The sequence below is a fragment of the Chelonia mydas genome, chromosome 4 (assembly GCF_015237465.2).
Source record: "Chelonia mydas isolate rCheMyd1 chromosome 4, rCheMyd1.pri.v2, whole genome shotgun sequence".
NCBI lineage: Eukaryota > Metazoa > Chordata > Testudines > Cheloniidae > Chelonia > Chelonia mydas.
Genome location: NC_057852.1, coordinates 100,419,046 through 100,444,765, shown reverse-complemented (window position 1 = coordinate 100,444,765; position 25,720 = coordinate 100,419,046). Strand labels below are relative to the sequence as shown.

The following is a 25,720-nucleotide window of genomic DNA, read 5'->3' as shown; positions in this document are numbered from 1 at the left end:
AGACGCTCTGGTGCTCCCATGCTTTGGAGCAGAGACTTGAAATTTGGTGGAGGATAGCCTTTTTATGGGGGACCTGCCTTTTGCCATCCATATTAAAATTCACCCACATTTGGCCAAGATATAAGTCTTTGAAAAATCACATTCTACACATGCTAAGTAGAGACTTTTAGATCTGAATAGCTAAATTCCCTGAAAATTCCATCTGTACTGGGCATGCTCCAGCTCAGGGCTGAGCAGGATTTTTTTTCATTCAATTGCAGCATTCGGCTCTTGCAGGCCTTTCTGGGCACTTGAACTGAGAGCAGTGAGCCTATCTCTCATGTGTACTCAATGCAGGGGAAGCAGATTGGGACAAGAAGCCTGCAGGATTGGGAGACTGGGACTAGAGGCTGGAAGATGGGGAAACTGGACATTTGGAACCAGAAGGTCTGGCACTGGAAACCTGCGAGGAGCCTGGGACTGGATAGGCAAGAATCTGGAGACTAGGAGCAGGGGAGGAAAATGGTGCGGGGGAGGTAAGAGGGGAGCAAGGAGGTGAGAAGGAGACTGAAATCAGATGAAGTGCTATGGGGACTGGGTTTGGCTGTGCAAGGAGACTGGAGATGGGATGAGAAGCCTGAGTCATGAAGACTGAGACTGCCGAAGTGAGAAGAATGGAACTAGGATTAGGCACCAAAAGTGGGGAACAGACTGGACTGGGGCAAAAGATCGGCTGGAGGGGACAGGGTAGAAAGTATCACATGGGTGTGGGGCAGAAGAATCTACTAGAGCACGCGCCCCTTCAGAACTTGAAGTGGAAGCCAAAATCTCTGAGTCTTAGGGCTTGTCTTCACTATGGGGGGAAATGCTACTCCAGCTACATAAATAACATAGCTAGAGTCAATGTAGCTTAGATTGACTTATCCCAGTGTCTTCACTGTGCTGCGTCAATGGGAGATACTCTCCAGTAGACTTCCCTTACTCTTCTTGCAGAGCTGGAGTACTGGGGTCAACCAGAGAGCGCTCTGCCATCAATTTAGTGGATCTTCACTAGACTCACTACATTGATCCCTGCTGCATCAAGTGCAGCAGCATTGATCTCCCCATAGTGAAATCAACCCTTACTATTCTTCTGCTCTCAGGAAATATCTGTGAAAGCCACTGGCAAATTATTCCATCGCCCCCTAATGATGGTCCAGATAGAGAATGACAACCAACTTGTCAATTTATTATGTTAGATCAAGTGAAGAGGTCTGTTCAGTGGGTCTAAATGATCCAACTCATGTGAAAATCCATAGGATACCGATGTGGAATTTCTTTTTTTTTTTTTTTTCAGTTTGATGTTTTAAAAACCTAGTCAATTACTTACACACATACATACACACACACTGTTAAAAACAGTATTAAAGGTGCAAAGTTAAGAGTTCAAATGTTAGGAAATGCGACAATCAAGGTTGCCTCTCCACCAGATAGTGATATTTTAACAACATATCTTAAGGCTCCCTCCCTTGCTCTACAGGAATCTATGCACTACTGGTTTGTATATTATCATTACTTTATATGTGGTAAGTTTTACATGAAACACCTGTTTATCTTGCCTCAGTACCAACACTTCTTCAGTCAAACACTGTTTTTTCTGAATAAATCAGAAAACTAGTGAGACGAGCTAAAAGGTGAAGGATTGATTGAATATTTATTCATTTTGAAGAAAAGCACTGCATGTCATCATTTTCAGGGAATGGACCTGATCAAACACTTCTGTGTGGTTTCAGACTAGAACAGGAAGCTACTGTGAGGTGTACAAGTTTCCTAATTACCATTTGCCTAACATTAAATATTCTTTTTTAAATAGTTCTTATATGTATTCCCTTTCAAGAAAAGTATAACTTGAAAAAAGTCTGTAATTAAAGTCACTAAGTCATTAGATAAACCTAGAAATCTGGTAAAACCCTGTAAATGAAAGCCAGTCTCTGTGAAGAAGCCTATAATGGGTTCCATTATTCTTCCATATACCATGGGCTTTTCATATTTGGGCTACATTACCAGACAAACGCTATCAACAACTGGCCACAAGATTGGCTCTAATAACTTTAGCCTTCTTTCTGTTCCATTCAGGTTCTTATACCATGCCCTTCACTATATTAAGTGAGTACCTAGGAGAGTCTATGCGAGATAAACTGAGAAAGAGAGATTAAGTGACTGGCCCAAGGTCACACATGAACTCTGCAGAAGCATCAGATCATTTATCAGGTCATTAACCACAAACCTTCCTTCCTCTTTCTGTGAAGCCAGTAACTTAGGGTTTGTCTACACTTACTTGGGGATTGACATGTGACAATCAATGCATTAGCAGTCGATTTAGCAGTCTAGTGAAGACCCGCTAAACTGACTGCAGATCGCTCTCCCATCGACTCCTGTACTCCACCGGAATAAGAAGTGTGAGGGGAGTCAATGAGAATGTGTCTCCCGTCGACATAGCATAGTGTGAACTCCACGGTAAGTAGATCTAAGTACATTGACCTCAGCTACGTTTTCACGTAGCTGAAGTTGCGTAACTTATTCGATCTCCCCCTGAAGTGTAGACAAGGCTTTAGTTTGGCTTATGCTGCTTTGTTCATTTGGAATAGGTAGAAGGACTACAAGGAATAGTCAAGCCAGACCATAATATCTTTATTTCCTTATGTCTGAAAAACAGGAAGAAAAATATTCCGAAACAAAGTTTCCCTAAATTATGCCTTTGTTTTTATTACTTCATTTATTATTTGTACTATGGCAGTCCCAAAAGTCACCCATTTTGATAATGATTATAAAAAAGAAAACAACACAAGAAGACATGATCCCCTCCCCCCCAAAATTGTCACCTGTTACTCTTTTTCTTTTCCAAGATCACTTATAGGAGAGATCATCTCTCTCCCTACATTCATGCAGTCCCTGCAGTTTAAAATGCTTTTAAATGTGCTGGCATTAAACACAAAACCAAGAAAAACCTCAGAGAAAACATAACACAAAAATAACCACAGAATTTTGCATCATAATGGTCATTTTGATTTTAATAATCTCAGCTTTCCCCCACCTCTGCCACTGGGGAGTTTGCATCGGCCAGCAACCAGAGAGTCAATTTTTCATGGATTTTACCCCTAATGCATACGTGGAATGAGGAGAGTTAAATGTCATGTGACTCAGTTCCCATTTCTTGGCTTCTCTGAAACTTTGACTTTGTATTCGTGGATGTGGTGTAAAGCCTATATATATTTTCCTGGAAGCTTTCTGGTGACCATTTACTATGGCATGTTTTAAAGTATGAATGATTTATACAAAACTCTATGGCCCAGATCCACATCTGGCATACATCTGTTTAGTTCCGTAGAAATAAATGATAACTGAGTTTGTGGGACTGACAACTTTTTCAGATGTTCTAGGCAAGCAGAATGTAATCAGGGCTGGTACTTTATTTCAACCACATACTTTCTACACAGTGGCTGAAATATTTAATTTCAACTCCTATGCACCTAACTTGCATCACATGGAATATGTGATAACTTATCCAAACCCACACATTAATAGTTCGAAATGTGTTACTTTAAGGGCTAGAACCTCAGCTGATGAACATTATGTGCATGGGGTTTAAAATGAAATGTTCTGGCCACCATGCAGGAAGAATTGTGGCTGGGGTAAATTTATCAGCCCTGAATGTCATCAACCACCTTGCCAAAGCAAGTGGCTGTGGGAAAATCCATGCATCCCACAGACTCACTTGCAAGAGGAATATAGATCACTGTTGCAGGTAGAGTGGGTGAGGATGCATATTAGGGAGCTGGGAAGGTGCAGCACAGGACAGAGTACAGATGGAGATGCAAAAGAGATTAGGGTAGTATAATATGATGGACAGATTTTTTTTAAAATGAAAATATAAAATAACCAATAAAGCTTAAAAGTAAAATACAATCTTCTTATATTTCGCCAGCAGGTGAACTGACTCTACTTACAACAATAATTGTAGGTAGCATAGGATGAGAACTGACCCCTGAACTTAAATATAATATGTACCTAACAGATGAGTTCTCACATGACTGGTTTCATGCTTAAAATATAATTTACACATACAGGGGTGGCTCTACCAATTTTGCCGCCCCAAGCAGTCATCGCTGAATTGCCACCGCCGCAACAGCGGTGGAACTGCCGCCCGAAAGCCGCCGTGGTGGGAAGAGCGGCGGAGCTGCTGCCGAATTGCCGTCGCAGGACACGGACTGCCAGCCAATTCTAAATGCCACCCCAAGGACCTGCTTGGAAAGCTGGTGCCTGGAGCCGGCCCTGTACGCATGCATGCACACACAATACAGACACATTTTTTAATCATTACAGTCCAGCATTAGAAACTGTGTTGTTAGTTACATATCATAACACACTATAGTCATAGTGGGGGCAAAAGACCTATCTGGCTTTAAGATTAAACCCGATAAGTTTATGGAGGAGATGATATGATGGGATAACATGATTTTGGCAATTAATTGATCTTTAAATATTCATGGTAAATAGGCCCAATGGCCTGTGATGGGATGTTAGATGGGGTGGGATCTGAGTTACTACAGAGAATTCTTTCCAGGGTATCTGGCTGGTGAATCTTGCTCACATGCTCAGGGTTCAGCTGATCGCCATAATTGGGGACCGGAAGGAATTTTCCTCCAGGGCAGATTGGAAGAGGCCCTGGGTTTTTTTTGCCTTCCTCTGTAGCACGGGGCACGGGTCACTTGCTGGAGGATTCTCTGCTCCTTGAAGTCTTTAAACCACGATTTGAGGACTTCAATAGCTCAGACATAGGTGAGAGGTTTATCGCAGGAGTGGGTGGGTGAGATTCTGTGGCCTGCATCGTGCAGGAGGTCAGACTAGATGATCATAATGGTCCCTTCTGACCTTAATATCTATGAATCTATATAGGTCACTGAGCTAGATTACGATGCTTTCTATTGTATACAGAAATGAGAAAACACTTAATCATGTTTGTTTACCAATGGGACTTGTAAAATTATGTGCTAAAAGAAAGCAATGCCACATATTTTTAATTGTTTGCTTTTGACACCATTCTTGCAAACCTAATTGATAACCCAAGACCCAAACTGACACTAAAAAAAGTGTACATGCAAACTGATTGCATTAGCACATTTGTTTTAAGTCACTGCTTGGGGATGTAGATGTTACAGATTTGGAACTCTTCATACATTTAGGACTAAGGCTCAATTCTGCAGTCTCAATATAGGCAAAACTCTCATTAAAGATAGTGAGTCCGATTTGCTTTAGCCCTGCCCCTTGTGAATTGGGTCCAGTGAGAGTTAACCTGCAGGAACAGGTTCTAGGGGTGCAATATGATTGGTTATTTAAGGTTCCAGGCCAGCCTGCGCAATGTAGTCCCAATTCAAAGCCCATTGAAATCAATTAAAGTTTCCCATTCTGGCTGGTTTCAGAGTAACAGCCGTGTTAGTCTGTATTCGTAAAAAGAAAAGGAGTACTTGTGGCACCTTAGAGACTAACCAGTTTATTTGAGCATGAGCTTTCGTGAGCTACAGCTCACTTCATCGGATGCATAGCATATCGTGGAAACTGCAGAAGACATTATATACACACAGAGACCATGAAACAAAACTTCCTCCCACCCCACTCCCCCGCTGGCAACAGCTTATCTAAAGTGATCCTCAAGTAGAGCCATTTCCAGCACAAATCCAGGTTTTCTCACCCTTCCCCCCCCCCCAACACACACACATACAAACTCACTCTCCTGCTGGCAACAGCCCATCCCCCTTTGAAACCCCTCTTTATAATGCGCATGATAATCAAGGTGGGTCACCTCCAGCACTAATCCAGGTTTTCTCACCCCCCCCCAACACCCCCCCCTTTTCCAACTGAACAGCAAAGTTCCCTAACTGAACAACATTTCCAAGAGTCGGAACATATTAATCATGTTAGTTTTGCTGAGGTTCATATGTAGAGGAAAATGAAAATGCATAAGTTGAGGAAAAGATTTAAAATGAATATATTAAATTTTTATCTCCTTATTTGTCCTCTTGCAATGTTGTGTATCACTGCTCTCTTCTGAATGTAAGGTCAGATTTCCTCAACTGTATGTGTGTATATGTGTGTGACCACATCAGTTTCTGTCTGCAGCCTACAATGAATCCAAATATTACTACGTAAACATGACTGTCTCAAGGGTTGCTACTAGATTGGATTATATTAAAACCACTAGCAGTCCTTAGGGGCCTAACATATCTGCAGCTTCTCTAAAACTGGCAGGTTCATCTCATTCTAAGCCACTTGACATCACTTATGTGAAGCCTCTGAGGTAACTATGACTATAGCAGAAGCTCCTCTGAACTACAGAGAGAAACAAGGGATTTAAGGGGAAAATCCTTGCTTATTCTTTTCACAGGAGAATTTAGCATTAATGTTTTGCCAATTGCTGATAGAGGCAGCAGAACACACCTGCTTTGTGAATAAAATCATTGTATATGTCTTAATCTTCTGTCATAATTACTTATTTTAATTCCATTGCTTTTAATATAATAGAAGGACGTTTATGAAGGGTCAGCAGAGGAAAGGTTAAACTCATCGGTTAAAATATTTAATTTCACTTCTTGGCTCCTTTTTCACTTTTACATGGGATTGGAGGGGCCCACTCGTTCCAATCCATGGCACTGGTTCACGGGTCTTGAAATTCCTGTCCTTTTTTCTTCAAACATTTCTTGAGAGAATCTTTCCATTACAGCCTCAGTACTCCACATCCTTTCTTACTGTCCTCTTCCTCCCATGCTTTCTTTGCTGGGTCATTCTTCTCCAGTTCGTATCATATGTTCAGCCCACTTCAGACATGTGTTCTCCAAACTATCTATCTCTGAGATAGGGGGGAATATGATCTTGGTGATCTATTTGTTTTCCATGAGCACACTAGCTACCCACTGCTTGTTTGCCATTCTCCTTAGTATGTTATTTCCTAATACCTTCTCTCTCCAATAAGATCCACTATTTTCAAACCATAGAGCAGATAGGAATAAACACACACATCATACACTTTTTTCTTTCAGTTCCTTACTTAATTGCTGGTCCCACAGTACTCCTACCACCTTTTCCCACTGCTGCCCTTGCATATTGGGTGGTTCTTTTCAGTTGTCTCCCAGTAGTACTACGTGCACTTCCCAAGTACACAGATTCTTTCTTCTGCTTCAGCTTCTTTCCTGAAACTTCAATAAACAGCTCTTCTTCAACCTTCCCTACTTGCTTAATTTCAGTTTTCTTTTATATTTACCTTCAAACAATGGTCTTCAAACGCAGATGACCACTCTGATACTATATTTATCAATTCCCCTTTGATGTAAGCTAAAAGGGCTAGATTGCCAGCATACATTAGTTTTCTCTGTGTCCACTTGTGTGGTTCTCCTATTAATTAACCCATAATTAGGATGAAGAGAAATGGACTCAATACATGTCTCAATCCCACAGCCATCTCAAAATTCTCACAAATTCCATGTTTTGTATTGTTGCATTGTATTGTTACAATCTTACCACTTGATCCTCTATAGAATGCCTCTATCATCTCTGCTTCCTGAAGATTCCTTCTCATTCATCTGAAAACTCCAAACATCAATTCCTGTGGAACCAAATCATATGCTATTTCAAGACCAATAAACGCTACGCAGCAATCGCCTCCATTTATCATTCTTTCAAACGTCTATCTCACTGCAAATATTCTATAGTACTCCTTCCTTTCTAAAGCCATGTTGCTTCTTTCCTGTGTTATCCTCCACCTTGCACCACAACCTTGCCTCCAGAAGTCTCTCAAGGACTTTGACGATGAGTTAAATGGGTGGTGCCCCAATAGGTGACTGGATCATATGCACCATTCTTATCCTTCCAAAGAGGCACAATCAATCCCATTCTCCAATCATCTGGTATCCTTGTTTGATCCTAGAAAACATGCAGTAATCTGAAGGTACTTTACTCCAATATCTCCAACTGTTTTGATCATATCAACAGTTATCTACTCTTCACCAGATGCTTCACCATTCTTCATCTTATTCAGTGCTTCTTCAACCTCCTCTACAGAGATTGATACCATTTGAGGCTTCCCCATACTTGCTGGCAGTAATGTTGACGACATATATATAACCCTACTCTCTATCATCAACCATGGCCCTATCAATCAGTTTCCTTCTCTTTCTACCCTCAAACACCCTCAGCAATCTCTGGGCTCATGATGAACATAAACCACATATTTTCTTTAAAACCTTTGGTTCTTTCTGTGACTCTTGCTATAAAACTGCTTTGAGCACTCTCCCTCGGAAAACCTTCCTATGGTTATCATGAAAATACCAAGATGAAATACCTTTTATTTGTCAAGAAAATCATAGTGGTATGTGCACTGATGCTGATCCCTCTGCAGCATGGACACACATGAAGATAGCAGCAGAATTCAAAATACATGGAAGTCTGGGTTGTGGCCTCCCCTGTACATTATGCATTGCTCTAGTAGACATGTTCAAATCCTAATTTGGCCTGAAGTTTTAAGGCACCAGGCAGATTCAATGAAAAGCAATAGTACTCCTAAAAGATCAGCTATTGTTTTATATGCATTTAAACTTTTCGGGACCTGCTGTTTGCTTGGCATTTCTGAAAACCAGGCCACTTCTTTAGCCTCTTAAGGAATTTAGACATTCAGCACAATGTGAGCTGGCATTTAGCTCCCTTAATCTCATTTGAAAATCTCAGTTTTGCAATCTAAATTTAGGCACCTACTTTTAAAAAATCTGAGCCCTAACCTCTTAGCTCCTGTCTGGGTTGAGTCTGTGGTGTAGGTGGAATTGTCTAAATTCACCAGGGATTGCTCGTACTTCATGAATGACATTTAAATCTTTTCAGCATTATTCAGGGGAAATTAAGCACTACAATTTGTCATGCATATTTGTGAATTTTCAGCTGATTAAAAGTGGATGGTGAATACCATGGGTTGAGGTGCCCTATTGAATATTTGTATTACTGGAAAACCTCTCATTCGTCACTGACTTTTTAATGGAATATACTGACATGTTCATTTTAATTCAACATACCTAGTATACTATAGTCCAGATGAGAGACTATCCAATTTACATTATTTAAGTGAAAATGATGTTTAATTTTATATCAAGAACAAGTATACACTATATTTTTGTCAAACAGTGGGATGTGAATTGCACCTAATACCTAAAGTTTAGTGCTACTAGAAAAATAATATTAATTTGGAATTTTAATTTTAATTGACTCATAATATGATTATTACTAATAAATTAGGCATGTGCTTATGACCTATTTATGTCAAAGGAAGTTTTGCTGAGACAGGGCCATAATCAGTGAAATAGTTAAGTGCCATGAATGGTTTATATGATCTGTGGAAGTGGCATTATCTTGAATTACATGAGTTAAATACCTATGAACAGTAAAAAGAAATTATCCTTTTTTTACTATGTTAATGACAAATTGTGACCAGATATTTGACACAATTAATACTAACAACAAGGGGGAAGGAACACAAGCCAAAATAGAGAGAGACCAATTTACAGAATATTTAGATAAGTTAGACGTATTAAAGTCAGGAGGTATGATACAGGAGGGCCAGGAAGAAGTGGGAGAGTGGTTGAGGTGAGATATATAAGCCCTAGCTAATTAAGGTGTGGTTCCCTGTAAACTAGGGAGGGTTGCTACAGGTTAATTGGAGCACCTATAGTCAGTTAAGGCCCTGTCAGGAACCTAATAAAACCCCCTGCTTCAGTCAGTCAGGGGTGCAAGGAAGGAGAGAGGACTGGAGTTTAGAGTTGTGTTCAGAGGTGAAAGTAAGCCGGTATGCCCTGGTACGGTGTACCGGTAAGAGCCGGTGCACCGTACCAGGACTGGCTTTCTGAGAGGGCAATTTAAAGTCCTGGGGTAGCGGCGGTGGGGCTGCGGTGGGGATTTAAAGGGCCCCGGAGCTCCAGCTGCTGCTACCCCCACTCCCCCGGGGCCCTTTAAATCCCGGCCCGAGCCCTGCTGCCCAAGCCCCGGGGTAGCGCCAGCGGGGCTCTGGCGGGGATTAAAAGGGTGCCAGCCAGAGGTCCAGCCGCCGCTGCTGCCCCGGGGCCCTTTAAATCCCCGCCTGAGCCCTGCTGCCCGAGCCCTGAGGTAGCGGCAGTGACGGGGCTCTGGCGGGGATTTAAAGGGCCCTGGAGCTCCAGCCCCCGCTACCCTCCCGGGGCCCTTTAAATCCTCGATGGAGCCTGGCCACTGCTACCCCAGGGCTCGGGCAGCAGGGCTCAGGTGGGGATTTAAAGGGTTCGGGGCTCCAGCAGCTGCTACCAGGGCAGAGCTCCAGGCCCTTTAAAGCTCTGCCAGAGCCCAGAGTCCCAGGGTAGCAGTGGCAGCCGGGAGCCCCCAGGGCTCCTCAGTGATTTAAAGGGCCCGGGGCTCCACTGCAGTAGTGGCAGCTGGAGCCCTGTGCCCTTTAAATCGCCCCTGAGCCCCGCGGCTCCCAGCCTCCTCTGCAGATGGTAGCTCGGGGGTGATTTAAAGGGCCCCAGGCTCCCAGCCGCCACTACCGCAGCTGGAGCCCTGGCCCTTTAAATCAAGATTTAAAGGGCCCGGGGATTTTAAGGCCCTGTCTCTTCCAGTTGAGGCCACGCCCCCTGCTCAGGACTCCGGCGTACCGGTAAATCCTCTAACTTACTTTCACCCCTGGGTGTGTTGCTGAGACTTGAAAGACCAGAGAACTGAAGGAAGGGAGACCCTGCCCCAGCAGAGCAAGGAGACTCCCTCCCCCAGCATCAAGGATAGAGGGTAACCCTACCCAAGAGGGTAAGAAACCCGCAGCAGTTGAGAGGGGCTAGGGCTGAGTGAGGAGCAAACCCAGTCCCCTCCCCTGCTTCTATCCTCTACCACCTTCCTGGGCCACTAGCGGGGCTCTTGGCACCCCAAGAGCAGGGCCAAGGAGTGGCATCTTAGCCCCCTGCCAAGAAAAGTGCAGGACCCACCATACCAACATCAGCCATTTTGTCACAGGTAATTGTCCTGCTCTACCCCACGTGAGACCTTGCCACTGCTGAATAATGTTCCCAGTCCTGGGTGTCACAATTTAAGAAAGATGTGGACAAATTGGAGACAGTCTAGAAGATAGCTTTAAAAAATGTTAAAAGTTTAGAAAACCTGACCTATGAGGAAAGATTAATAAATAAATCAGGCCATGTTTAGACTTAAGAAAAGAAGGAAGAAGGATATGATAAGTATTCAAATATGCTCTTAAAAAGAGGACAGTGATCAATTGTTCTCATATCCACTGACTGTAGGACAAGAAGTAAAGAGCTTAATCTGCAGCACCAGATATAGATTAGATATTAAGAACAACTTTCGAACTATAAGGATAATTAAGCTCTTGAATAGGATTCCCAGGACAGTTGCAGACTCCCCATCATTGGAGGTTTTAAGAACAAATGCTGGACAAACAGCTATCAGGGATGATCTAGATATACTTGGTCCTGCTTCAGTGTATGGGGCTAGACTACATGACCTCTCCAGGTCTCTTCCAGCCCCACTACTATGATTTATTAAAGTAAGTTGTATTTAGGATTTCAGGAAAGAAGCGGGATAGTTTTTTACAGCACATCATATTCTAAAAAGATTAGTGTCAGAGGGGTAGCCGTGTTAGTCTGTATCCACAAAAACAACGAGGAGTCTGGTGGCACCTTAAAGACTAACAAATTTATTTGGGCATAAGCTTTCATGGGTAAAAACAAGAAAAATAAGAGAACACCACTGGCCATCACGTACGACCCCCAGCTAAAACCTCTTCAGCACATCATCAATGATCTACAACCTATCCTGAAATATGATCCCTCGCTCTCACAGACCTTGAGATGCAGGCCAGTCCTCGCTTACAGACAGCCCCCCAACCTCAAGCAAATACTCACCAACAACTATACACCACACCACAGAAACACTAACCCAGGAACCAATCCCTGTAACAAACCTCGTTGCCTACTCTGTCCCCATATCTACTCTAGCGACACCATCAGAGGACCCAACCACATCAGCCACACCATCAGGGGCTCATTCACCTGCACATCTACTAAAGTGATGTATGCCATCATGTGCCAGCAATGCCCCTCTGCCAAGTACATTGGCCAAACTGGACAGTCTCTACGTAAAATAATAAATGGACACAAATCAGACATCAGGAATGGTAACATACAAAGGCCAGTAGGACAACACTTCAATCTCCCTGGACATTCAATAACAGATTTAAAAGTAGCCATCCTGCAACAAAAAACTCCAAAAACAGACTTCAAAGAGAAACTGAAGAGCTACAATTCATTTGCAAACTTAACAACATTAATTTGGGCTTGACTAGGGACTGGGAGTGGCTGGCTCACGACAAAAGCAATTTTCACTCTCTTGGTATTGACACCTCCTCATCAATTATTGGGAGCAGACCACGTCCACCCTGACTGAATTGGCCTTGTTAATGCTGGTTCTCTACTTGTAAGGTAACTCCTTTCTCTTTATGTGCCAGTATATTTATGCCTGTATCTGTAATTTTCACTCAATGCATCTTAAGAAGTGGGTTTTTTTACCCATGAAAGCTTATGCACAAATAAATCTGTTAGTCTTTAAGGTGCCACCGGATTCCTTGTTGTTTTTAAAAAAGATTAGAAAGCCTGAGGTCTTGCTGTAGCCAGTGCTCCATGTAGTTGTATGAAGTACAAGTTGAACTGAGATTTATTTCATACAAAGTTTAATACACACACACACACCACACATTTAATGGTTTATACATTTTAATATATTGCCAGTGAATAGCACCTGCTTTGGGATATATTCTCTTCTTGAGGCACAAATGTAATTGCACTAATACTAATGTAAAATACACTTCTGTGATATTTAGAAATAGGATTCCTGTATTTTTTTTATCTAACAAGGAATGTGAGAGGACCCTATTTTATTTCATTTATTTCATTTGCAAGCTCCTTGTGTTAGGGTCTATGACTCTGTTTGGGAATGTAAACATTATTTTGTCATTTTAGTGATTTGTTGTTTTGAAGTGTTGGGGTGGATTTGGTATTGATGACAGTGGAACAGCTAACAACAATGGAATGGGCTGGACATAGCGGGTGAAATTCATCCAGTGTGCAGAAAACAAACACAAGGGCTGTGTACTAGAGCTCGCTGTAACATTTACACCAAAATTAAATTTTGGCAAAATATTGTGTTTCATCAAGATCTGTCTATTTCAATAAAGCTTCCCTGAGGTTGACTGAGTCTCTATCGCTAGGTGATTAGGGTACTGTCCTGGGAAGTAGGAGACTGGGACTCAAGTTCCTGCTCTGCCAGATTTGGAGTGATCTGGGATGAAGAGCCCAGCTTTGAATAGGGCAGAGCAGGGTCTCTAACTTACATCTCTTACATTTTAGTGAAATTGTGCAAAAGTGGAACCATGTGTGGGACATTGTTTTTGTTCTACACTGGAATAAACATATTTCAAAACCACAAATGTTGCCAGAAAGCAATAGTCATCTTCTGACAATAGCTCCATGTATGCCCTTAAAACAGTGCTTAATTGGGACTGACCCTCCACACACAAGTGAATTCAACCTAGTGTAATGAGATTCTGTCCTACTCAATCTGTTTCAACCCTATGTGTGTCTGTCCAGAAAGAAGCCTGCTGATTGTGCCAAACTCTGTGAGGTGGACATGAAGAGTAAAATGAGACAACCACAGTTACTTTCTTTTATGGGTCAAACCAGAAGATTAACATTAGTTTCCACAGTTCAGAAAGTCATGGACATTCTGAACCATCTAAAAACAAGAGAAAAGTAAAATATAAATGCTATGGTCTGACTTAGAATAGGACTCTCATGACCAGCATCAGGCATCAAACCAGCCTCCAACAGCCTCAGGTTTGGGGAGACACTAAGGACTAGATCCACAAAAGCACGTGAGCATCTAACTGCCACTTTGGGGGCTTAAGTTCAATATGTAGGTGAGATTTTCAAAACCATTGCTCAGCTGCCACCTAACCCAGCAGGCACCAATAGGTCCCTTGGCATCTAAGTTTCTGCCATCAGGCATAAGCAAAATTGCTTACATTCTGATGCTGCCAAGCTGCTCAGTTCCCTAGTTCACACCTAAGGTCCAGTGGGTTTCTTAAACTAGACATTCTCCTGTCTATCTCATCTGCATGGCCTGATCCAGGAGGCATGCTCAGAATACCACCTAACCAGCTCAAAATATAGATAGGGATGACCAGATCAAAAATTTGGCTGTTAGTGTGTTTCCATATCCCCCAGAATGCCCAATAGTCCAGTGGTTAGTGCACTCACATGGGAGACTTGTTTTCAAAATCCCATTGTGCCTGATTTGGAGCAGTGACTGAACCCCAAACCTCCTGCCTCCGAGGGGAGTAACCTAGCCACTGAACTATTGGGTCGCCTAGGGTGAGACTCTCTGTCTCTCCTGTTGAAGCTGTTCCACTTTGTATAAATAAGTAAGTACTCATTGTAGAGCAAGTATGACTCTCTATACCTGGTAGTTAGGGCAGTCATCTGGGAGGTGGAAGATCCCAGTGTAGTGTTCAGGGATAACTCTGCGCTTAAGTTGTTTGTAAGAGATCTTCTTTATTCTGTGTCTGCTTTCAACCCACCATGCATAACAACAAGAGCTTCATACCACCCTGCCCAGACTCTGTCTCTCTAGGAAGTGAAGCACTTAAGGCCTATTCCCTAATACCACACCAAATTAAAGTTCCAGCTACTATAAATATTTAATTATTGTTTTACAAAGTGGAACAGCTTCAATAGAAGAGATTAATACTGAACTACCCCAGAATAGCAAATAGCGTGGTGGACAGGTGGGGTTGCCAACTTTCTACTCTCACAAAATCGAACATCCTTGCCCTGCCCTGACCCTTCTCTGAGGCCCAATTCCCACTCACTCCATCCTCCCTCTGTCACTTGCTCTCCCCACCCTCACTCACTTGCTCATTTTCACCGGAGTGGCTCAGGGGGCTGGGGTGCAGAAGAGGCTCTGGCTGGGGCTGTGGGCTCTGGAGTAGGGCCAGAAATGAGGAGTTCACAGTGTGGGAGGGCCTCCAGGCTGTCAGTGAGTTGGGATGTGAGAGGGAGTGAGGGCTCTGGCTGGGGGTGCAGACTCTGGGGTGGGGGGTGGGGCTGGGAATGAGGGGTTTGGGGTGCAGCAGGGGGCACCAGGTGGGGATCTAGGGGTTTGGAGGGTGGGAGGGGGTTCAGGACTGGGGCAGGGGGTTCGGGTCAAGGGTGCAGGCTCTGGGCAGCAGTTACCTCAAGCAGCTCCTGAAAACGGTGGTATGTTCCCCCTCTGGCTCCTACGTGGAGGAGTGGCCCAGCAGCTCTGCACACTGCCCCGTCCACAGGCACCAGTTCCCTGTAGCTCCCATTGGCTGTGGTTCCTGGCCAATGGGAGCTGCAGGGGTGGCACTTGGGGTGGGGACAGCGTGTGGAGCCCCTTGGCTGGCCCTACATGTAGGAGCCAGAGGGGCACGTGCCAGCTGCTTCCCGGGAACTGTGCGGTACAGAGGCTAGCAGGAACTTGCCAGTCCTGCTGCGCGGTGCCACGAACCGGACAGTCAACGGCCCAGTCAGCGGTGCTGACTAGATCCTCCAGGATCCTTTTTCGACCGAGTGTTCCAGTCGAAAACCAGGCACCTGGTCACCCTATCATCAGGCACTCACGTGGCATATGGGAGACTGCTCCAAACCAATCAAATCAAGGACTGGAAAACAGATTTTCCATCTCCCAGGTGAGTGTCCTAACCACTGTGATATTGGCAGAATGAGGGGATGGTGTTTGTGTGTGTGTGTATCCCCGTCCCTTTTTCTTTTCTCTGTAAGAAAGGACTGACCTGGTTTAGGCCCCCAGCTCCAAGAGAGGGTTCATAGCTGTGAACCTAGAGCAGAGTTAGGCATCTAAGGCTATATCTACACTACAGCCTATGTTAGCAAAACTTATGTCACTCAGGGGTGTGAACATTCCACCCTCCTGAGCCACATAAGTTAGACCAACATAAGTGTTTGTGTGCACAGCACTATGTTGGCAGGACGGCTCCTCCCATTGACAAAGAACATCTTCACCAGACACGCTGCAGTGGTACAGCTGTACCGTACAGCTGGGCCACTGCAATGCTGTATGTATAGACATATCCTAATTACTTTTTGTGGGGTGGGACCTAAGTTCTGTCTCTCTTCTCAACATTTCCTACTGACTAGCTTAGGCAGCTCTCTGCTCAGCTTGTTGGGTTCTGAGAATCCTATTCTTAGGCACCCAGCCCCGCCCCCAACCCTTCCATGTAGCTGTCTTCGTCTCCTGTCTGGGGGCGTGTGCACTGCTTGAACACGAGCACGCAATCAGGAACAGCTGCCGGTGAGCCTGGTGCCTGCCCAAATGTGTGCGGCTAATGGTGGTACAGCCACAATGAAGGAGTTGCCAGCATGCGGCGCTGGGCTTCTGGGAGCAGCAGCCCCACATTCTGCTCCTTTTGCTACTGCGGCTCCTGGGAGAGCCCTGTGGTTCCGCGGATACCGATTTATATCCGCAGATATCCGCATCCACGGATATAAAGTTGTATCCACGGAGCGCTCTATCCACTAGGAGGCAGGGCACCCTAAAAATTAAGCATTGCAATGCCTAAAAGCAGTTGGTCCCTGCTCTGGGCTCTGTACCAGGACAGGGATGGATTGTCATCCCTTTCTTAATATTTTTCCATAAAATGTCATGCATTCCTATGCTGCTAAATATATAAATATCCATATTCTCTCACTTGATCAACTGTTACATATTTCTGTAAAGTACATGTGACAGTATAAAATTAGCCCAATAGAACATACCTGATAAATGGATCTGTAATGATGTGTTTTCAAGTACATGGGAAAATCAGTACAGGCAATTTTTAAAGCTGAGTAATAGTAATGTCAGTTTATTTATTACCATTTGACAAATATCTACACATTTTCCTACTGGTGAATCTGGAATATAATTTCATTGTGTCATACTATATTAATAAAGTTATTTTTAATTTCAGGTTTCATCTTTTTAAATAAAAATACTTTTTAATTCTTCAGATTACTGAATATTGTTAGAGAAATGTAATGGATGTGTTACCCAATGAAAAGACTAAATTAAAAATGCCAAGGCTTCCTTTGAATTTACCAAAGAGAGTTTTTTTTTTAAAAGCAGTTCTAATAAATAAAATAAATTGCACATCTAAACAATAAAAGATTTCAGTCTAATAAGAAGTGGATTCTTTTTGCCAAATAGATCAATGTCCTGAAAGATACATTACTCCACCAAATATAAGAGCCAGTCTTTGCTATTTGTAAACAATTACAGCAGTTCAACAGTGAATAATATTCTACACAAATTGTGCTGGATTATGTGCATTCATGAGTTGATTTGATATCAACCATGAATATTTGTTGTTCTTTCTTAGTAATTAATGTAAGTTCAAGGAAGACTGTAAATAGATGAGTCTTAATAGCAGATCAGATTTGTGAAAGAATTGTGGATTTTGTGATAAAAGCATGAAATTTGCTAGAGTCTAAGGGCATAACCTAATAAAAATGTTCAGATATGTGCGGATTGCCAACTCATGCTATCTTGGCTGTGGGAGCCATTTTCAATTCTGAATGCATTTTTTTTCTGCTGATGTTTTTGTGATACTGGTTGTTTATGGTATTAAATCATCCCAGTGGGTTTTAATTTTTGTACATTTATATTCCTATTGTCTTGGGTGTCTTAAAAATAAAGCAATGAATTGTGATGGCTTGAGATGATACAAATATGTTAAAAATTAACATGCTCTGTAGTGTGTCACTAGGGAATATTTATGAAAATATTTATTGTGTAGAAAAAGAACCCAGTAAGTTTACAAGTTTCTGTTCATGAAAAGAAAGTTGCATTTCTCTTTGCTGATATTTCAGATTGATCTATGCATAACAGGATATTGTGGCATTTCAAAAAGATTGAAAAGGCAGCTTATATAAACATGCAGCCTAAAATGAAGAAAGTCTTTCACAGTCTTCAATATATTCAGACATCTCATTCTCCAACCCAATGGCACAGGGAAGTGTAACTCAGTGCTGCCTTGACATACCCGCACCTTGCCTGTTACTCCATTTTGCAGTCACATTTGATGAGTTCACAATAATTACCGGCTTCTGGGAGGGTTCTCCACAGTAGACTGGATCTATCAGTGCCCTCAATAAATCCCCATTCTTTGGGTGAGGGATACTCAGGAGCAGGTATCAAGGCCTGACCCCAGCCGTATCCTGTTTGGTATGCAGCTCACCTACCGCGCTGAACCAGAGCAGGTTTGGTTGGAGGGAGAAATTCCATAGCCATGCCCTTCTGTAAAGAGCTGCTTTCGGTGGGTCGGGGGGGGGGGGCATCAACACTGTCAGTGCCAATTGTCCTGTCATACAGAAGCACGACATAGCACTGCAACAGAGACGTAGTTTCAACATTCTATAGACTGTGATGCAGCAGATAAATCCATGAAAGCAAGGGGTACTTCTTCAAATGCCTTCCAGGTCTTCCATGTGGACTTCTTTCCTCTTCCAGCACAGGGAAATGCTGTGTCACGATCAGCATAGGCATGAAACATCAGTAAAGCCTTTGACTTGCTTGCGCTAAGTGAAAAAGCTATGTCATGACCCGGTATATAACTTAAGTGTTGGCCGTTCCCAAATCTGATCCACAGTTCAGGAAGTTGAAGCTTTTGCACATATGTAATGTCAAGGACTACCATATCTGTGTCAACTGTGCATATGAGAACTTCCTTGACTGAATGCCTCTGGTATCTGCTTCCTTGTGGTTGCCTGAGAAAAGGCTGGTCTTATAATATGCAAAGCTGGAGTGTACATCTTGACCATCTCTGGTGATTACCCCCTTGCCTTCTATTACCAACTTTTCAGTATATTTTTGAAGGAAGCAGAAGAGTTTGTTTTTATTTTCATTGGTGCACATAAACTCTTGCCAGCTTAGTGGTAAAGAAATGTAAGGCTTAGCACTGCTTTTGATTCCCTTTCCTCTCCTGCTTCTGGTCTTGGCCTTGAAACTGTTGGCACTGTGAACATCCCACACTATAGCCATCCTTCTACAACACTTCAGCTATGTCTTGAGGTATGAAAAAAAACGTTTATAGCATAATCATCAGATGTGTTACTAGCAACAGGTTTCAACATGTTCATAGGAGCTACCCCATCAAAAATTATGCCATCAGCTGCTGGAGCTGTATCTTGCAATTAAACACTGTCCTCCAGAATAGCTGTCCAGTCAGATTTCTTGCCAAGATGTAGTTTTCCCATCTGAGACAACAGAGGGGGCGTGCCTGATTCTCATGCTGAAAGAAATCATTCAGGTTTTCGTCGTGTGTTTGGCAAGCTATGTACAGTTTTGATAAGAGGGATCAGTCATTATTTAAAGAGGAGAGCTGCAATTTGGTCTTCGATAGCTCCCTTGCAGGAGGTCTGGTGAACAAGGGGAGTTTATTTCACTTGATAAGCTCTGTTAATGGCTTGGTTTTGTCTTGCAATCTATCTGTTACAAATGTGGTATACTGATACTGCCCGATCTTCTCAAACTCCCTGATGGAAACATTCACATAAGGGTCTGCAATGTCTTTGGTGCCAGTTTAACTAAGTCTACACTCTCTTCTGAGAAAGAGTTGCCCATGTCTTCTATGACCTCAACAAGTGCCTTGACATATCATGCAAAAGAAGCCTGGGCATCTTTCACCTGCACATTATGCTTTGTATTAGACCCTTTTCAGGTGGTTCCTGTCTTTGCTGAAACTTCATATTCTCTTATCAACCTGGTCACCTCTTGTCCCACTTATCATCCAGCACCAAAGTGACTCTGCACTTTGTGTGAAACCAAGATCTCCATCATCTCCTTTGATTATGCCATAATTTTGCTCATGGGCGTGGTCAAGCACAATTGCAGAGGAAACATTCTGTGTCTTCGCAAAAAGAAAAGGAGTACTTGTGGCACCTTAGAGACTAACCAATTTATTTGAGCATAAGCTTTCGTGAGCTCACTTCTGTAGCTCACGAAAGCTTATGCTCAAATAAATTGGTTAGTCTCTAAGGTGCCACAAGTACTCCTTTTCTTTTTGCGAATACAGACTAACACGGCTGTTACTCTGAATTCTGTGTCTTGTGAACATCTCCTTTAGGAATTCTCTAGCTCTGTCTGGATGTACTGTGTGAAGGCATACCATTTTTTGGAGGTGAACAAGTACCATGTGAGTGTAATTAGTACAATCTTATGCAAATAACCAGGATGACAACTTTCCAAGGCATTCAATGTAGAGAGCTAAGTTTTCCTGGTGGATTGACAGAACACAGGTCAGTATAAGAAGCTGCAGACGAAGTGTGGTGTGCCCAAAGTGGAACACTGGGTTTTCTAGTTTTCACTTCTCACACCATTTTATCATATCCCATGAAGACCCACATCTTCCCTGAGATCTCTGGTATACTGTGTGCCTGTATTTTGGAGCAAGGTGTGCAGACTGCTGACAGTTACTCGGTGGGCACGCCTATTAGGTGAAACATGAGACTAGCAAGCAGGATCAGCAAAAGTCAGTTTTGTTAGAGAAGGAACAAGAGAGCCAGCTATGTCTAACATTCTCTAAACTTAGACCAAGAAACACACACACAAAAAACCCCACAACTTAAAAGAAAACAAAGCCGCAACAGTAAAAATAATGCAGGCTGAAGTCCAGCAGCAAAGTAAGAACTATTCAGTTTTTTGCACTGAATGCAGCATGTGTGATTACCTCTCTTGTGGGCAGGTGGAGTATGTGTGCATTCAGTACAAGGAACTCGTGGCCCTCAGGGACTGAGTATGGGCTCTTAAGACAAGAGTGGCTGAACTGGAGGAGCTAAGGAAGACATAGAGTTACATAGATGAGACTTTCTGGGAGACAGAAGAGCGGTCCCACCCCTAGTCTGACAGCCTCTGTACAGCTGAGGAGGTTGACAGTATTGGGGAAGGAGAACATCAACTGGAACGGAGGAAAATTTATTTTACATACATATTTACATTACATATTTGGGACCCTCGTTCCAGATGATGTGGTATCCTCTCACACTGAGGATACCTCTTTGGGAAAGAGAATCGTAGTTATTAGGAAGATATAGGTAATAGTAATGGGGGATTTGATCATTAGAAATATAGATGACTGGGTTTGCGATGACCGGGAGAACAGCATGGTGAATTGCCTGTCATGTGCAAAGGTTGCGGATCACTTATGTACAGTGCTGGGGAGGAGCTGATGGCCATGGTTCATGTAGGTATCGATGACATAAGGAAAGGTAGGAGAGAGGTCCTGGACACCAAATGTAGGTTATTAGGTAAGAGATTGAAGTCCAGGTAATGCTTCATGGTAGCATTTTCTGAAATGCTTCCAATTCCACATGCAGGACCAGTTAGGCAGAACTGCAGAATCTCAATGGGTGGATGAGACGTTGGAGTAAGGAGAAGGGTTTTAGGCTTCTTAGGGACTGGGAAACATTTTGGGAAAGGAGAAGCATATAAGGGAAGGAGAGACTCCGCTTAAACCAAAACAAAACCAGATCACTGGTATGTAAAATTAAAAGGGTCATAGAGGAGTTAAAGTAGCACACTATTGCCTCTGAACTGTCCAACAGATGGAAATGTGGGGTTTATGGTAAAAGTATGAAATTTTCCACAGGCTTAAGTCATGATCTAATATAGATTTTTCAGGTATGGGAACATCACCAACTCATGCCATGTTGGCTGTGGCAGCCATTTTAATAACATAGTCATAATTGGCAAATAACATTTTACAAGCATACCCGGACATACTCAGGATGTATTCTTGGTTTTTCTTGACCTTAAAATTGGCATAAGGACACATTCTATACTATCAGGTATAAATGCCAGGATGCATTTTGTCACAATAATTTATATCATGACTGTGAATGAGAGATAATTTTGCCATTAAATTAATCAATTTTAAGACCAGAAGACAAAATTATGATCTTCTAGTCTGACCTCCTGCTCAGTGTAGGCCACATAGAATTATGCCTTGTAATTCCTGCATCAGTCCCATATATTCATTCATTTCCAGGGAATTAAAACCACTTTGTTTATAATGATTAATTGGCTTTAATTCCAAGGAAAGAACATGTGGAACTAATGGTAATGCTAATTTTGCATTTCAATGCTTTGAAATGACAATGGCATGATAAAGATGAGCCTCATTACTTTCTGCATTTTTATACAAACTGCAGAACACATACAAAACAAGTTTTTGATAGAAGTCTGCAAGAAAACAAGGTTGCTGCATGGGCAGAATATTTGTTTTGGTCCCTCTATGTCACTTAAAAAAATGTCAGTCTCTTTTTGGTGTAATTGTGCTTAATGCAGCTTAGTGCAACTAGAAATCCAGAGTCATTAATTCACTCAAGTTGGGTTGATAGTAAATAACTAAACAATTTTAAATAAAAATGAGCCAGTGGTCTTTCAGCTTGCTGGTTAGGATACAGGTAAATTTGGATTCACAAATTTACACCACGGATACTTTATTTTTGGAGTTGCTGTGAAGTACATTGTCTAAGGGACTCTTTTTTCCTCATTATTGTGCAAAAGGAAAAACAAACCAACAAAACACTACTGCAATGATCAAGGCATTTAAATTGAGATTTTAAAGCTGCCTGCCTATGGGATTTGGATATTAAATTCCCATTAAAATTAATGTGTGTCAAAAGTACTCTATGTATCTTTGAAAACATAGGCCTTAAAGTAATACAACTATTATTAAAAGACATCAGGACAAAGAAATGAATATTTACAAGTTTTGTTTTATGCTTTTAGCTTCTATTTTCTTAATCTATTTTTGACATAGGAAAGGGCCAAGCATAAGCATTAGTAGATGAATTAATTGTCCAGTGGTAGCAAAACATTTAATCCTCTGCAAATGGAATTATAATCCAACTCCAGTTTATTTGGATTGATCAAACAAAGCTTAGATATAGAAAATGAATTAAAATAGGAATCAAAAAGCAGAAAAATACACTAAAATTTGGTGCCACCATAGATCCTTTAATGCAATTATGATATAACAAGGCTCATACCTGATACCATTACTAAAAAAACAATTTTAATATATTATGTTTGCAAATAGTGGATACTGATCCAATGAGCTGGTTGATTGAAATATCTATGTGATGATGGGTTTTGTGGGTTGACTTGGGATGCAACTGAGTCTATGATTACCATGAATTTATCCCACATGGTGAGAAGCTCAGCAAATAGAGGTGGGAACATTCTAGATTTGATTCTGGAATGGACATAAAGATAGAGGGTGTTATTGACCTTTTGTTCCTTGTTTTACTTGGCTTTATTAAAACATTTGTAATAGGCCCATTTTACCAGGTGATCTAGATCACTCTAACAATATCAGAGCCCATCCTCATCATTATTTGCCACTCTGCCAACTGTTGTGACTTTCACAAACTTTATCAGCAGTGCTTTTATATTTACTTTCAGATCAATGATGAAAAAATGTTTAATAGAGTACCAATCCGAGGCTTTTACAAAATGTTCAAATGCTTAACTAGATAGATGTAATAGACTTTTGTAATCTTTATTAATCAAATTTGTAATCTCAAAGATTTGTTTGACAAGCCCTACTTTCCATAAAAACTATTTTGGCTGCCATTATATTCCTATCCTTTAATTCTTTATTGACTGAACCCTATGTCCACTTTTCCTTTGTTTTGTCAGGGATTTGTCAGGATAACCAGTCTGTAACTACTCTGGTCATCCCGCTTGCCTTTTTTGAATATTAGTATAACATTAGAAGTCTTCTGGAAATTCCCTAATCTTCCAAGATGTATTAACTATTACTATCCATGGGTCAGAGATCTCCTCAACCAACTCTTTTTTAGGGCTCTTGGGTGCAAGTTATCTTCTGATTTAACAATCCTTACCCATAGAGGATGCCATTTAACATCTTTCTTAGTTATTAATGGATTGGAAATAAGCTCATCATCTTTGTGCAATATCAATACATCATCCTGCTTTTTTTCAAATACCAAACAGAAATATGTATTGAATATCTCTGTCACTTCTGCATCATTTACAATTTTACCATCTTCATATAGTAATAGGCCTCTAGTATTGTTACAGTTTGTTCCTCATGTACTGTAAAAAACCTTAATCTTATTTTCCTTAATCTTGCCAACAATGGATTTTTCCCTGTGTCTTTATTTCCCCTTATCAGTTTTCCACATTTCATAGCTTCTGATCTTTGTTTTTCATCTATTTTCCATTTGTTATAAATATGTTTTGATTTCTAATTGTTCTCTTCACTTTCCCTCTGAATCAAGATGGGCTTTTAACCAAAGTTTTCCTCTTTTTCAATTGTGGAATTATGTCTTTTTGGATGGCTATAAACTCATCAATTTTCATTAACCTTTTCTGTCTTAATTCTTCCTCCCAATCACTTCAGCTGTAACTTTCCTCAGCTTTGTGGAACTAGCCCTTTTTGAAGCACCAAGTTATGTATATTGCTGTGAGGGACTGTCCTCTGTTTGTCTATAATGAATGTAATCAGGTCATGATCACTTGTACCTACGCAACTATCAACTTCCAATGCAGTGATCAATTCATGTTTAGCCATCGTAATGAAGCCCAGAATAGTTACCTTGTGTTGGGTACAATGCCTTTTGTGTTACAAAATGATCATTAGAATTTCTAAAAAATATAACAGATGTTTTACTACTAGCTGCATCATATGTCTTCCAAATTGAAGTCCCCTGTGATAACACCATTTTTTAATCTTCACGTTATAGATATGTACTTTAAGATTAACTTATCCTGTTTTCTAGATCCCTACCAGTACCCTTTTCTGAGCTTTATAAGTACACTCATCCATATGCATTCAATATCCTGCTGTTCTGAATTATCCAGTGGCATCTGCAGCCCTATCCATGTTACACATGGTGTGTACCATTGTCAGTAGGGAGGGAGATCAGTGCTGGTACAGAAGGAGCAATGTCATAATGGAGGGACCATGGGGGAAAAAACAGAATGATTGTGTTGCAGCTTCCAGGGATGAGGGGGTCTCAGCACTGCTCATTTTGGTCTTTTAGTCCCTCCATTATTGTGGGGTGCGATGTGGCCAAAACTGAGTAGGCACACTGGACCCAGTGCTTCTGCTCCTAACCACTGCCGTGGGGCCAGCTCCCATACCTGGGCTCCCCCATGAGGGCTGCCTGATCTTGCTTCACTTCTAGCAACCCATTTCCCCTGCCAGGGATAAGGAGCGTCACTGCACCTGGGCAGACCAGAAGGCGGGGACTGAACTTGGAATGGACTCAGCAAGCGAGAAGCTAGGGCCACCAGCTTCAGTGGGGATTCCCACAGAGACTGACAGTGCATAACATAGGGAAGTTTTCTGAAAGTGGCCTTGGACATATCAGAAACTCTAAAACAGGTAATGGAGTCTTTAATGTACAGTGCTGCTCCCCCACCTCTTTTATCCACTCTATCTTTCCTTCCTAAACATGTTGTAACCAACTATTTGAATGATCTAATCATGGGAAGCAACCTACCAGCTTTCAATAATGCCAGTTATATTAAATTTATTCTCATCCGTGAGAATTTTAAGTTCTTTTTTCTTATTTTCTAGACTCTT

At 41.9% G+C, this 25,720-nt stretch overlaps 1 long non-coding RNA gene across 1 annotated transcript in view; it reads left to right on the top strand.

Moving 5' to 3' along the window:
• Positions 1–25,382, top strand: part of LOC122465542 — a 46,520-nt gene extending 21,138 nt beyond the window's left edge. Inside the window, exon 3 of the long non-coding RNA XR_006290469.1 lies at positions 25,340–25,382. This is a non-coding gene — a long non-coding RNA (uncharacterized LOC122465542). The remainder of the gene's footprint in view (positions 1–25,339) is intronic.
• The last annotated feature ends 338 nt before the right edge of the window (positions 25,383–25,720 follow it).